We start from the raw sequence: 13,691 nt of genomic DNA, 5'->3' as shown, positions 1-13,691 counted from the left end.
GCCAAATCCAACCAAATTATCATCATCAGAAATACAAGAAAAAATCAAATTATAAGAGACCTTTAAATTTTAAGACCCAGGGAGTGTCACTGCATACTTCAAAATCACACTGCATGGCCCTGACCATTGTGGCTCAGTTGGTTGGGTATCGTCCTGCAAAGCAAATGTTGCCAGTTGGATTCCCGGTTGCAGATTCATGCCTGGGTTGCGGGTTCAGTCCCTGGTCAGGGCATATATGAGAGGCAACCAATCGATATTTCTCTTTCACATCTATGTTTTCCTCCCTCTCTTTCTTCCTCTTCTCTAAAAATAAATAAATATTTTTTTTTTAATCACACTGTACGCTGAGGTCATGCATTTTCCACCACATTTCTAACTCATCCCAGGATAGTGCGTTGTATGGAGTCAGTACATAGTATATGTTTACCAGGTAGAATTTTGGGCATTTCACTTGGCTCCTGGAAATAGTGTTGAAGTGGCAATCAAAAACAGTGTCCCCTACAAATGGAGGTATGACTGGAGTCTCAAGGAGTTATGTTTGTGAAGTTAGACTGGAGGATTTTACAATGCTGTTAATGGAATCAATGGAGCAAATAGGTTTGGGTGAGAAAACAATAGTTCCTGCTGAACTACATACGGTTGTTTTTGTGAAAAGTGTGCTATTATACAAGGTCTTCTTTTAACAAGAAAGGTAATAGCTTATGTAACATGAATACAAAGCTCTACCAGGTCATGTTCTGGCTTTCCTTTCCAGCCTCAACTCTCACCATGGACCATTGGGAATGTGATGCTCCATACACTGACCTTCTTGGCATTCTTGCATGTTCTGTGCTCTCCTCAAGCCCATGTCTTTGCTCCTGCTCTCCTTGCTGACAATGCTCTTCTCCCTCGCTTGACCTAGCTGTCTTATGCATTTTCAATGCCTCAGACTAGGAATTCTTTTTTTCAAGGAACCTTTCATTATGACCTCTCTCCCATCCAAAGGTAGAAATGCCACTTCTCAGTGCTTTCAGAATTTGCTGTGCATGACTCTATTATTGCCTATTAATGCTTTGTATTATCAATATTAATGTGTCTCTGTCTACAGCCACCCTCAGAATTTCTTGATCTCTGTTTCTGATCATAGATAGCACAGTGCCTGGAATACAGTGGGTGACCAGGGGCTTTGTTGAAAGAATAAACAGCTTGAGGAAGACGGTGGTAAATAAGTGATATTCCTCAAAGGAAAAGAAGCCACAACCTGTCTATTTGAATCCTCAAATATATTTCATTCTTTTTTTGTTTTGCCTTTCATGAGGGAGAAGTTTGCCCCATGTTAAAAGTAAAACCAACTTGTCCTTAGGGACATTTTATGCATGTGGTCAGCCTGGCATTTCCCAGCTAGGTGTTTGGCCAGCCCACCAGTTGGGAATTTTATCAGAGTGTCTCAGGAGGTGTTATGTCCTCTCTCAGGTCTTTGGAAGAGAAAGGTGATCAAAGAAACCAACTCTAAGGGAAATTTTAGAATCAAACAGTATTTTATTATGAATAGGGAGGGGTCTGAGCTTCCAGGGATAGATAGACTGGAAATGGGCATAGTTGATCATAATATGGGGAAAATGCTTCAACATAATATGGGGAAAATGCTTCAAGAGTCTCATGACCATTTCTGTGCACAGCCATCTTTCATATCCCTGTAAGATAAAATCACCCTAAGGGTCATAAACCACTGTCAGAATATTGGACAAGACCCATAGGTAGTTGTTCTGAGCCAGTAAAAGCATCTTAATTGACCTAAATGACAACAGTTATGTTATAAATATCTAGAATTTACAACCTGAGAAGGCATAATCACATCTTCCATCAGTTAAGTTTGCATAGGAGAAGCTTGGGGATTTAAGATAGGGCTGCAAGTTGGGAGAAATCTGATTAGCCTTCACTTTACGACAAACCCAGAGCTAAGTGAATCAGAGTGCTTTCAAGTTCCTGATCCCTGGGAGTTAAAGGCAGTGGTGTCTCAGAGTGGGTAAAAGCCACCCCATCCCCTCTGTGCAGCTGTCATTTTATTGGTCTTGTAAAGCCTCGCATTCACCGTGACAAATCCAAGACCATATACCTGTGAAGAGGAGATGTTTTAGATTATGGGGTGCTCAAGAAGCAGACATGGGGTTAGAGGGTGAAAGCTGAAGGCTGGTATATGTGTTTATGCCGAGCCCTCTTAGGAATGTGCAGAGTCATTGTGAAAAGCCAGTGAATGCTGCTCCAAAGAAGAGAAGCCTCAGCCTCTATGGCCTTTCTGAGTAGAGAGTTTACATATCTAATAATTCCACCTATCTTTCAAGTTGGATGAAAATTAAACTTGGGTTTTTAAAACATGATTTTCTGATGTTTTTTACTGAGGAAGGACATGAATAGCAGGCAATACTCCTACATCTAAAGCAAAAATTATAACAAAGCCTACCCATGAAAGGATATGCATTTTGAAAGAGACACATTATAGTGATAAATCTGATATCATTGATCAACCAGATGATTGGCCCAGGACTCAATGATCAATGGAATGGAGTCATCTTTGAGGTAAAAGGCAAACAGCCAACTTAATCCTAATTTACAGAGCTTCGAAGGTAAACAGTCATTTTCCAGGGCACTGAAGAGTTCAGGTTATCTATTTAATGCCAAAATCTGTGAAATCAGTGAAATTTCTTTAATGAATTTGAGAACAATCCTTCAAAGAAACCTCCCACTGAAACCCATAGAGAAGCCAGTTGCCTCTGAACCCTAGAGATGAATTTATCCTGGGTGAACGTAATCTTTCAGTTTAGTCTGTTTATCAGGGATAGAGGTCTGAATTTTGAGAGTAGTATTGTAGTACTTTGGCAGACATACCTATCATTGACGTATTACAGCTTGTAGGAACGCTTTTAACTTCCCATAGGTCCATTCATTGGTAAAGAGTCCCAATTAAAGGGTCTCTCTTACACATGAAGTTCTTGCACATGTGTCCATGTTCTAATATGTGTCCCTCATCTGACACTTTCTAATGGGTCCTGAGGTGTGCATTCAATTTGTTAGTTCTCAGTGGGTATAAAACAACACTTCAATTTTGGTTTTATGTTTATCATACTTTCCACTGTTCTTCCATACTCTTAAACCTTGCATCTCCCAAATCCAGAATTCCATGCCTTACAGCATGAGAGAAATAGAAAATCTGGAACTGATTATGAAATTATGAAGCAGGGAGATGCAGAAATGCATGAGGATAAGTGTACAAATGCATAAGCCCTGATACACATTGAGCCTGGTGCGAAGGACACGTTGTGCCTTTTCAGGTCATTTTGGGTTTGAACCCCTGCTTTTACATTTCAGTATAATGCAATCTAACATTTGTTTTGTGTAGTGCTTGGGGAGCTTTTGGTGTTAACAGAATTCTTTTCTAAAGAAATTCCTTTGGATTCCTTCAGAATTTGTCCAGTTTCCAGGTTCCAATAGGAAAAACATGGACAAGATTTTAATAGAAAAAATAGTGCTTCAGATTTTTATTTGGCAAGCACCCTACTCTAGGGCTACTCTTGTTTTATTAAGTGGAACAGGTTGGCTTACTAGGGGAGCTCTCAGCATTTGTATCCTGATTTCAGGCACGAGAGAAGCATGGCCCACCTGGGACACACACCCTCTGGGAATTTTTTAGTCCACTTATAGTTTTACCATTTATTCTTACCTCATTGGACAGTATACTTGAATAACAATTAGATGTGCTGATAAATCAAGGCTAAATCCTTTAATGTCCTTTGCTCGTGTCTCCTTGAGAAAGGAAAGCTGGACCTTTCTTACCATAAGTTACTTCAGATGTGATTCTTTTTCTATTGGTCAGGAAAGTGGTGATGGTGATGGTGGTGATGGTGGAGGTGGTTGAGGTGTTAATGATGGTAGTGGTGGTGGTACCTTGTATTTTTTAGCTTTAGTGTGTTCATTGGTTTTAAAGGCAATACATTTTCATTACTAAAAATTTCAAATAACTCAAAAGTCTTATCAGGAGGATTCCACCATCCACAAATACGGGGACTGAATGATCTTTTGTGTCTCTTTTGGAGCCTTTTACCTGTATCTAGCCTCTTGAAAAAATGAAATCATATTATAAATGTTTTTATAATTTGCTTTTTGAACTTAACATAGTATGTTGGACACCTTTACACACTGATTGATATATACCTACAGAATCATTTTTATAAGTGCAGAGGATAAAAATTTTGCATTTATTTAACCAGTCCTTAATGATGAGCATGTAGTTGTTTTCCACTATTTCCTATTAGAATGCTACAGGTTTTTGGGCTTCACCTTCATGCACTTGTCCAATAATTTCTTTAGAATAAATCCCCACAAGAAAAGTTGCACATTTACATTGAAAAATGTTATGTGGCCTCACAGGGAAGTTATGTCCTTTCACCCTATGTTTATGTCTTGAATAACATAATCTTGCTGTAATATCCTCAAGCCTTTGGTTTTTGTTTTGCTTTGCTTTTCTAGTTTAACTCCAATTGGTACGGAGTTCTCAGAATTTTTCTTTTGGGTGTATTGTACAAACCAAAAACAAACAAACAAACAAACTAAAATGCTAAACCTGGGAGTCAGTTCAGGGAGGGAGAGATGAAAAATGTCCTTTAAAAGTGACGATGCTCATCACCATCAATGATCACATTCCATTCCTCCGCCACCAGGGCTCATATGGTTTCCCTCTGGTCAGCACAACTCCCTGAGTTGAATTTTAGAGGTTTCTGGATGATTTGCCTTTCCCAGTTTCTTTGTGAGAACAGTTTTCTTTATTGTAGGTGAAGATTTGTAGACAGTGGTCAATAAATGGGAAATGGTGGGTGCTAGAAACAAGCAAGGGCCCCACCTTCCTCGCCCCAGACCTCACAAACATGTGCAACAAAATTTGGTTATTGGGTTAATTTTTGCTGGGCATACATTTTGAATGTGAGGCTTTTTGGCCATTGAGGGATCTGAGGTTTGGGGCCCTTTTATCCTTTTATTGGTGAATTCACTGAAGTGTAGGCAGACAGAAAATGTTCAAGTGGCAGGCAGATAAACTTGTTAAATCCCTGGGAGTCTTTCCTTCCTTGTTCTGGGAGTTTATCATCGTGGTGGAGTTAAAAGGCAATTAGGCCTGCAGGTCTTTGCCGGCTTGTTTATTGGCGTTTTACACATGGGTGTTGAAGACACAGGGCTGTATTAAACATTCCAACCCTGTTGGCTGGAGGGGAGTGAGACCTCAGCCCAACTCTAAGTCTCCTTGAGAGGGATTCTTGCCAAAAAGCTGGAGGAAAATCGTTTAAATATAGTACCTGTGCCCCACGATGCTCATTGTTGGTGGAAAATTGCAGTCGGCTAGCTCCATGCTGTGTTACATTTCCTGGGAAATGGTTTTATGGAAGGGCTTTTGATGAAAAAGTTCATTCCTTTCGTAATTGTTAGCTGCCCCCACAGTGTTAGTTAAGGTAGAAGCACACTGGAAATGTTTCTTGCCTCAAATCTCTAGGGTAATTCCATTCATGAGGAGGGAAGGCTATCAGTTTGAAATTGGACAGGGGGACAGATTTCCACTAAGCCCCCTTGTCCTTCTGGTTCTCTGAGTGTCTCCAGGCAGCCTAGTCCTGGGCAGAATTGTGAAGGAACTGGGGCTTGGGTTTCTGCAACAACTGCCTTTTCTCACCTCCTTCCAAAGTCTCACAGGCAGAACTCTCACACTCACGTGTTAGTGAAGTAATATGCCCTCTCATCCCCACCCCCCAGGGAATTTGTATGTTTTTCAGAGATGCCTTAGGCACTCGTGTCAATGGAACTGATGGTAATTTCCAGGACACAGTGGTTAAAAACACCGGCTGGGGCATCAGGCACCCCTGGGTTCGACCTACCACTCTATTGCTAACTTTGTGGCAAATTGAAGGGGGTTTTTCATTGGTAAAAGAGGACCAACAATAGTCCTTACCATGCTAGTTTGTTGAAAGCATAAATGAAATAAGTCATGGAAAGTGCTTATTTTTCACATAAGAACACAATAAATGGTAGCTGTTATTATCGTTATTAAAATATGCTTTATTTGTCTAACACATGTATTGTAATGTATGTAGATTTGTGTATACGCACACACTTAGTTGACAATTATATTTTTATTTCACCCATCTAGGATGCTACAGAAATATAAAAACCTATCTGGATAAAATGAGAAAATCCTTGCTCATGTCCAGAAAACCTGGAATGTGAAGTCTTTCAGTTTCCACAACTGACTCTTGTGCTCAGCTGTCATGGAACTCCTTCCTAAGTGGCTGCTACTTACCCAAATCTTTGTTTCTTGGGAGTTAGGCGCCCTGCCTTAATTGTCTCAACTAAAGAAAACACAATAGATAACTGCAGCTTTTATTCCCAATCTGACCTTCTGTGTTCTGAAACTAATTTGCCATAGTGTCTTGCCAGTGTCTGTGCAAGGACTTCCTCTAGCCCAGTAATGTGGTTCTGATTAAGGACATCCTATAAGACCCAGGAGGATCGCCTGGGAAGGAAACTGGGCCGAGCCACGAGTGAATTTCCATTCTCCAGTCAGATATATGATATTGAAGACCAGAAGGTATAGGGAGTTTATCATTAGGAAGACTTGGAAAGAGAATTAAAGCAAATGGCTGACAAATTGGCTGTCTTTTATGCAAAGCTGACAAGCAAGTGGGGCTCCTACCCGAAAGAGGATATGCAGAGCCCTCAGGCCAAATGGCTGGGCAGTCAGCAGGCTTTTTGAAGTCAGCTTGCATGCCGCTACTTTTAACAAGGCTTCTGCTGAATTGCCTCCTCCTGAAGATGTGAAAACTTAAATTTTACCTAAAATATCTTCTTTTCAACAACTATGATAATTCATTTCCTCTCCATAGTTCATGTGATGTTAAGGCCAAATGTTTTGTTATGGACAAATTGGGTGTGTTTTTTTCCTCCCTGCACTCTTAGGAATTGGGTCATAAATGCTAAACCTTGCCTTGTTCCATGGATGCTAGACCGTTCCCTGGAGCCCATCAGGCCCTGGCTCACTGGTGAGATAGTCAGGAGGTGGCCGAGGAACACACTGGATGATTCCATTTGCTCCCTGGATTCACAGGAGCTCTGCATCCGGGGGAGGAAAGGTGACCGTGGTGTGCAGTGGGTAATGGAGTGTGAAGAACCTGGAGTTTCTTTACCAAATATCGAAGAATCTACTAATAGTTGCAACTCTAATATGATTTTCTTGTTAATCTCTACCAAACCATGAAATCTGATACGTTAGCCATGACGAAGCCGTGAAATTTGTCAACTTTGCCTCAGATTTACACAAGCTCTGTTTAAAAAAGAAGTCTTAACACAGTGCGGAACATTATTTCCCAGCATGCTTTTCCCAGCATGCCACTCGTATCTTATGACAACAAATAAGAACAGAGTATACATATTTCTTGTGCTGTTTCAAGGACCAAGAGTGGATAAGATAAAACTCCAAAACTAAATCATGTATTTTCCTTTGAGGTGATAAAAGTACACATGGTAGGTCTGCTTAAAGTGGTAGATTATTTGTTTTTGAGAAAAAAATGAGTAAAACCTGCATTTTTAAAAAAGTTGTAGTTGGATAGTTAATCTCTTCAACATAGTAGAGTGGCTGTGAATGTAGACATTAGGACTTGAAATCCCTTTTTGCCATTGGCTAGCTGGGTGAATTGTAAAAGTCATTTAACTTTTTTCTCTCATTTTCCTCTTCTGAAAAATGAGGATGATACTACTGGGACCTACTTTGTAGGTGCTATAAGGCACAAAAAAGATACTATTTCTAAAGCACAGAGCTAGGCACCCATGTTCTTTATCCATTTGGAGTACTATTATTGTTGCTGTGTTATTATATATTGATTTAATAGATCGTTCTGTTTCCTTATTACCCAATGGAAAATTGATTAAATTAAGTCCATGGAACTGGGAAAACTATTTTTATTTTACCAAAGGAAAACTGGGCAGTTTTGAGTTTTCCATGCAAAAAAAAAGGGAGAACGGCACAAAGGAGGAAAGACATTGCAGGACTGAAGAGCACTAAGGGCCAGGACATTGTTCTCCCTGTCCCTGCCAAATGCCTTTTTCCCTTGGACTCCAAGAATAAGAATTCTCAGATCTTCCCCAACTGTCTCCTGAACTGTGTTCTGTAGACTCTGCAATCAGGTAATCAGATGACTTAGAATCTTGATGACTTTGGTGACCATATAGTCCAGTGGTTTTGAAACTTATTTTAACACAAAATCTTGTGTGGTACTCCAGGATCAAAAGGGCCCTTCTCCGATACCTGTCAGGTAGATCCATGGGACATTACCTTTGAGAACAGAGCCGGGCCAATTTGTTCATTTTGCGGAAAATGAACCTTGAGCCCACAGAGTTCAGTGAGTTCCTGTGGTTCTCACCACTGATGTCTGAGAAAGGCCTTGCTTTACACAATTCCTTTGCCATCACTCTGACTTCTTGCCTTCCCATAGAATCTTCAACCTCTCACTCCACTCAAAAAAGTCTATGCAAAATGTTATGAATGTGTACACATGAAATTTTTATGGAGAAATTCCTTAACTTTTATTTGATTTTCTCAAAGGGATTTGTGATCCTTCAAAGGGTTAATAATGATTTCCTGATAATTTGAGCCCCTAAAGTCACATTTCTAGTTCGAATTGTGAACTGCAAGGTTAACAATTACATCCACTTTCTTAACCTTTCAAGGCAAATGTAACACATAAACTTATGAGTGCTTGAGGTCCCAGGCTTGCTTGTAAAACAATTGGGTCTTGAATTCTTCAGGTTGTTTCTGCAGCTTTAGTTTTCAACCTGGATTTTAAATGGAGCTAGGTTCTAACCATCTCTGAACCTAGAAAGCTTCAAGTTGATAAAATAATGCATGTCTATTCATAGTGCTCCAGAAAAGTGTGCATTTCCTTGCTTAATTTTGCTTTGGTCTCAGATCAGGGTTGCCAGACTTCACAAATAAAAATACAGCACACCTAGTTATATTTGAATTTCAGATAAACAACAAGTAAATTTTTAGTAGAGCTCTTGAGAAGAGGAAAATTGATCAGCTCTGCAGATATACAGAGAGCCTTCTTTCAACCCTAGAATTTCTGTTGCAAAAAAATGAAGGGAAATTTACTACAAACAAGCACAGGATCTTTTGGAGGTAATATAAATGTTCTAAAACTGGTTTGTGGTGATGGTTCCACAATTCTATAAACTTACTCAAAATTGTTGACCTTTACCCTGAAAATCGATGAACCTAATAGTATGTAAATTATAGGCCAGAAAATAGTTTTTAAAAATTAAAGGAGAGTTTTATAACAACTATTGGTTATATTTTTATTCTTGGCTTCAGAGTAATTTGAAAATATGATTAAAAAACCCCATAAGTCTACTCTTCAGAATAAAGCATGAAAGTGCCTACACCAAATGATGTATAAAATTTCTAGATCTACTGAAACTCATCTCTAGATGCCACCTCCTACCTTAACCAGACTGCATACACTGTTAAAATCCTTTCCAGGACCTTCAGGAGTAAGGCCTACCCCCAGATAAAGCAAGGAGTTGCTGCTCTTTAAAGTCTTGTCTAGTTACAATGAGGGTGACCTGTGGTGACACCTGCCACCCTAGTGAGACTCCTCTTCCACACTTTATGCTGCGGACCTGAAGAGGGCAGCAGTAATTGTCTTAAGGTGTATGGAGAGCCTTGGTTTGTTTCTTTGTTTGTTCATTATGTCTTTATTTTTAGGCAACAGTGGCACATGTCTGCTTTAAGCAGAATCATGTTCTCATCTTGGCTAATGTCTTTGGTACAAACAAAATGTTCACATGCTAGTGGACAGACTTAGTCAGGAGGCATCGCCATCAAAAAACACACAACTCATCCTGTGGTTTTAGAGCCCCCTGGAACTGGGAAGTGGGATACTCTTTTATCTCCAGTAGATAACCAGTAGAGTGGGTGGGGCTGGGGATGCTTATCCACAGTAAGATGCCCTGGGAAACTCATTTTTTATGTATCAGGAGTAGACGACTAGCTCCTCCAGATTTAATTACTAAATTCTACAAAGGACAACTCTTTATACAGCTTACAAGAGTCCCTGTTGACCTTTACGGAGCCTCCTGATGAATACTTCCATGAGGTCTGTCCAGAAGGTATCCAGCCAAGTAATAAGAAAAATAGAGACATTTATTGAAGAAGATACAAGATACTAGAAACATTGTACACAGAACAATTCCTCTTCAAAATAGACACCTTGGGACCTCACATAGTTCTTTCTCCCAGGGCCATTAGCTGCCCCATTGTATTTTCCTGAATTTCATTGATGATCTGAAATCTCTTCCCTTTCAAAGGTGATTTGAGTTTTGGGAAAAGCCCAAAGTAGCAAAGGGCCAAATCTGGGCTGTTGGGTGCTGGGTCCTTAGAGGTTTCACAAAAAAACTGCACAAGAAGTGGTGCACGAGCAGGCACTTTGTCGTGATGAAGCTGCCAATCACCAGTTGCCCATAGCTGCATCTTTCTAAATCATCCACATAGCTCCTGGGAGGAAATGTTCAAGCTTGATGCAAAATTTAATGCAGATTTGTTGCTCTACTCTCTCAGTTATTTTGAGTGCGCTCAACAGCATCTACCGCCTCTACTGACTCATGCAGCGAGGTCATTGTCATTGTTCACAAATGCGCCTTCCAGTCCACTCTCTTTGGCTGCCAGGTTATATCAATGTCACACAAACCATTCTCATTACATTAACAATGGCTGGACTTTTTCTGGACAGACCTCATATTTTTCTAGTATTGTTCTTTTAAACATTTCCTCTTCACCAAAATAAAACAAAACAAAACAAAAAAAAACAAACAAACAAGCTTGAAGTAACAGTAAGGAGTGGGCCAAGTCTCCTCAGAGACTCCCTTATTCTTGCTCTTTCTCCATTTGAGAGGAAGGGTCACACCCTAGCAGCCAGATCTCACTGGTTGCAGCAGAGAAATAAGGTAGTTGGAGAATGAGGGCCAGATGGATGGGACAGCTGGAACAGGGTACTGGCTGGAGCGGGGGCTGCCTGGGACCTGAGGAAACAGTGGTGGTCCAGCGCTGATAACCTGAATTCCCCCATACGCGTCTCCAGTGCCCAAGGCACTGGAACTTCTACTGAGGGAAATCACTAGAATCCAAACATTTTTCCAATGAAGTCCCAGCAAAGACCAGTCTTCACACATAAACCAGTTCGATTCTTCTGACAGACTTAATCAGAAAACAGTACTTTGAGGTATGCAGAAATCTGTGCCTTGAAGCAAAACCTCACCAGAAACCCCACTACTGTGGAATTCCTGTATGGCCTCAGCTGGCGGCTTGGGTGAAGATGTAACTGATTAGCTCATTTGAGAGGACCAACCAATTCAAAGGACTTCTTGAAGGCTAAACAATGCATAAGCAAGTTAAACGAATACTATCTTAACTTCTCATTCTTGGAAAGGAAGGAGCTCTGCCAGCCTGCTGTTAGTTACAGCTGGCATTTGGAAGAAAGTAAATGCCTTTTCTTTGAAAAAGAGTCTATAAATCCTTCAATTTTGCTTATTTTAAGTGTCTTTGCCCACATTTGTCCAAATAAGTAAGGCTTTCCCATTTTTGGCTTTTTCTCTACAGAGAGAGCTTTTAGGTCTTTGTTGGAGGGATCATTCCTTTTTGACTCCAGCCTCTTTACTTTTTTGGGTGAACCTGAGTCCAGGAAACCCAGCAATACTCTTAAGGTTTCATTGTCTTTCTTGTGGAAGGGAGAAATCAAATACCCACTTTGGAACTCTCCCTATAGATGCCTATCCTTCATTTCTACTTTTCAATGCCACACCCTTTTCCTCTTTCTGGTCTGCAGGTAAAATTATTTATGTTTGATACAGTTTTCTCCCACCCTGGTCCTTTACAGGTCACTGTGTCTTATGTGGTTTCAAGGAGCTAAAAAAAGGCAGTATGGCTACATTGGGTGCTCCTGTTTCATCAGCTCTCTTCCATGGACATCTTACATGGCTCTTGTAAAGTTCCAGTGAATGTGTGGTTCCCTCACTCCTCACACTTTAAGTAGAAGACACCGCAATAGTACACAGACTTATATTTTCAAAGGTGCTGTGAGGCAAATCCAATAAATACCACAAACGTTCTATTCAAGGAGTGAGTCTCAACCAGAATTGATCTGGGCCCGACCCCTACACCTCTGACAATGTTGAGAGATACTTCTGGTTGTCCCATCTAGGAGAGAGGGGTGATACTGGCGTCTGGTATTTGGAGGTCAGGGGACTCTACTGCACATCCTGTAATGCATAAGGCAGTCCCAACGACAAACTTTCAATAGCGCCAAGGTTGAAAATCCTGCATTAGAGGAAATCTTGTTATTTTGTCTTTTTCCTCAAGGCCTGGGAAAAAAGATAGAAATGCACCATTTTGATGAATACATGTGTCCTGGTGTCTAGCATCCCATATGGATCCAGGAATTGGAGAGCAAAAGAGTGCCACTGAGCAGGGCAAAGTGCAAGGTCGAGGAAGGCCTTCTCAGCACCAACAGCTGTCTCGGCTCCAAGGAGAGACAACTTTGACCGAAGCAGAGGACCAAAAAGTTACAAGGATGTTTAGTTTGTGATAAAAATCATTTTGCAGATTAAAGGGCTTCCTCCTGCCCATAAAATGGTATGTTCTTTAAATAACTCAAAACTTGGAGGCATTTAACTATGCTGTGAGCAGAAGGCAGGACTACTGCTCAGAGCCATGGTCAATTATGTGCATCCTTGTGAGCAAGCTGGGTAGCTGTAATCAAGCCGTCTGTGGTGGTGCTTTTCATATTTTTTGTGTGCTATTCAACTGTCCCATGTTCTAAATGTTGCTACTGTCAATACAAAGCTATTCAGGGAGTTTCCTGGAACCAGTTTCTCTCTACATCTCTTGGCTCCATTCTCCTTCACTCTTTCTGTGGTAGCAAGATGGGTGCTCAGCCAGCAGATCTTCCCTCCTCTTACATAAAGACCTGTTAGGAAGTGTGAGACTCTTTCCCAAGATTCTCAGCAGAGCCACAGTGTCTCTCATTGGTGTTAAATGGCTGAGGTATTCATCCCTGAACCAGTGCTGTGGCCGGTGGAATGCTAGGAGCTGATTGGATGAGGCCTAGGTGACAGCATACTCCTAAGCCCCTCATGACTCATGTGTGCTAAAGTGGAGCAGATATGTTGCCTTAAAGGAAAATTGTGGTAAGATGATCAAAATAGGAGGAATGGAGACCCAGGAGAATAAACACATATTACATAGACACATACCCCGCACTACTTGCTATTAAGATGTTTTGGATTCTGCAGTTGAAGACCCAGTTCCTTGCCTTGGCTTTGCTGTTAACTATATGCATAATTTGAGATAACTCCATGACTCTCTCCCTGCCTCCTTTTTTATGATTTGCATCATGGAAGTAGTAATACTATTTGGGTGGTTATGGAAATCAAGCAGGTATCTTGGGATAGTGGAAGCATTGTACACACAAGTAGTTGTTTGGATGCCCATGAATTCAGTTCAGCGTCCAGAGTCTAGAAGAATCTGGGCCATCTACAATCCACCCAGTTAGTCCATGGCATGTCACTTCAGAAGCCAGTGTCTAAATTTATCCCAATCCTCATTGTTGCAGGTCACTGTGGGAAATCTT

Source organism: Pteronotus mesoamericanus, unplaced genomic scaffold, assembly GCF_021234165.1.
Source record: "Pteronotus mesoamericanus isolate MK-2021 breed Mesoamerican mustached bat unplaced genomic scaffold, CSHL_Meso_final scaffold_54, whole genome shotgun sequence".
NCBI classification, from domain to species: domain Eukaryota; kingdom Metazoa; phylum Chordata; class Mammalia; order Chiroptera; family Mormoopidae; genus Pteronotus; species Pteronotus mesoamericanus.
This window is presented reverse-complemented; position numbering follows the sequence as displayed.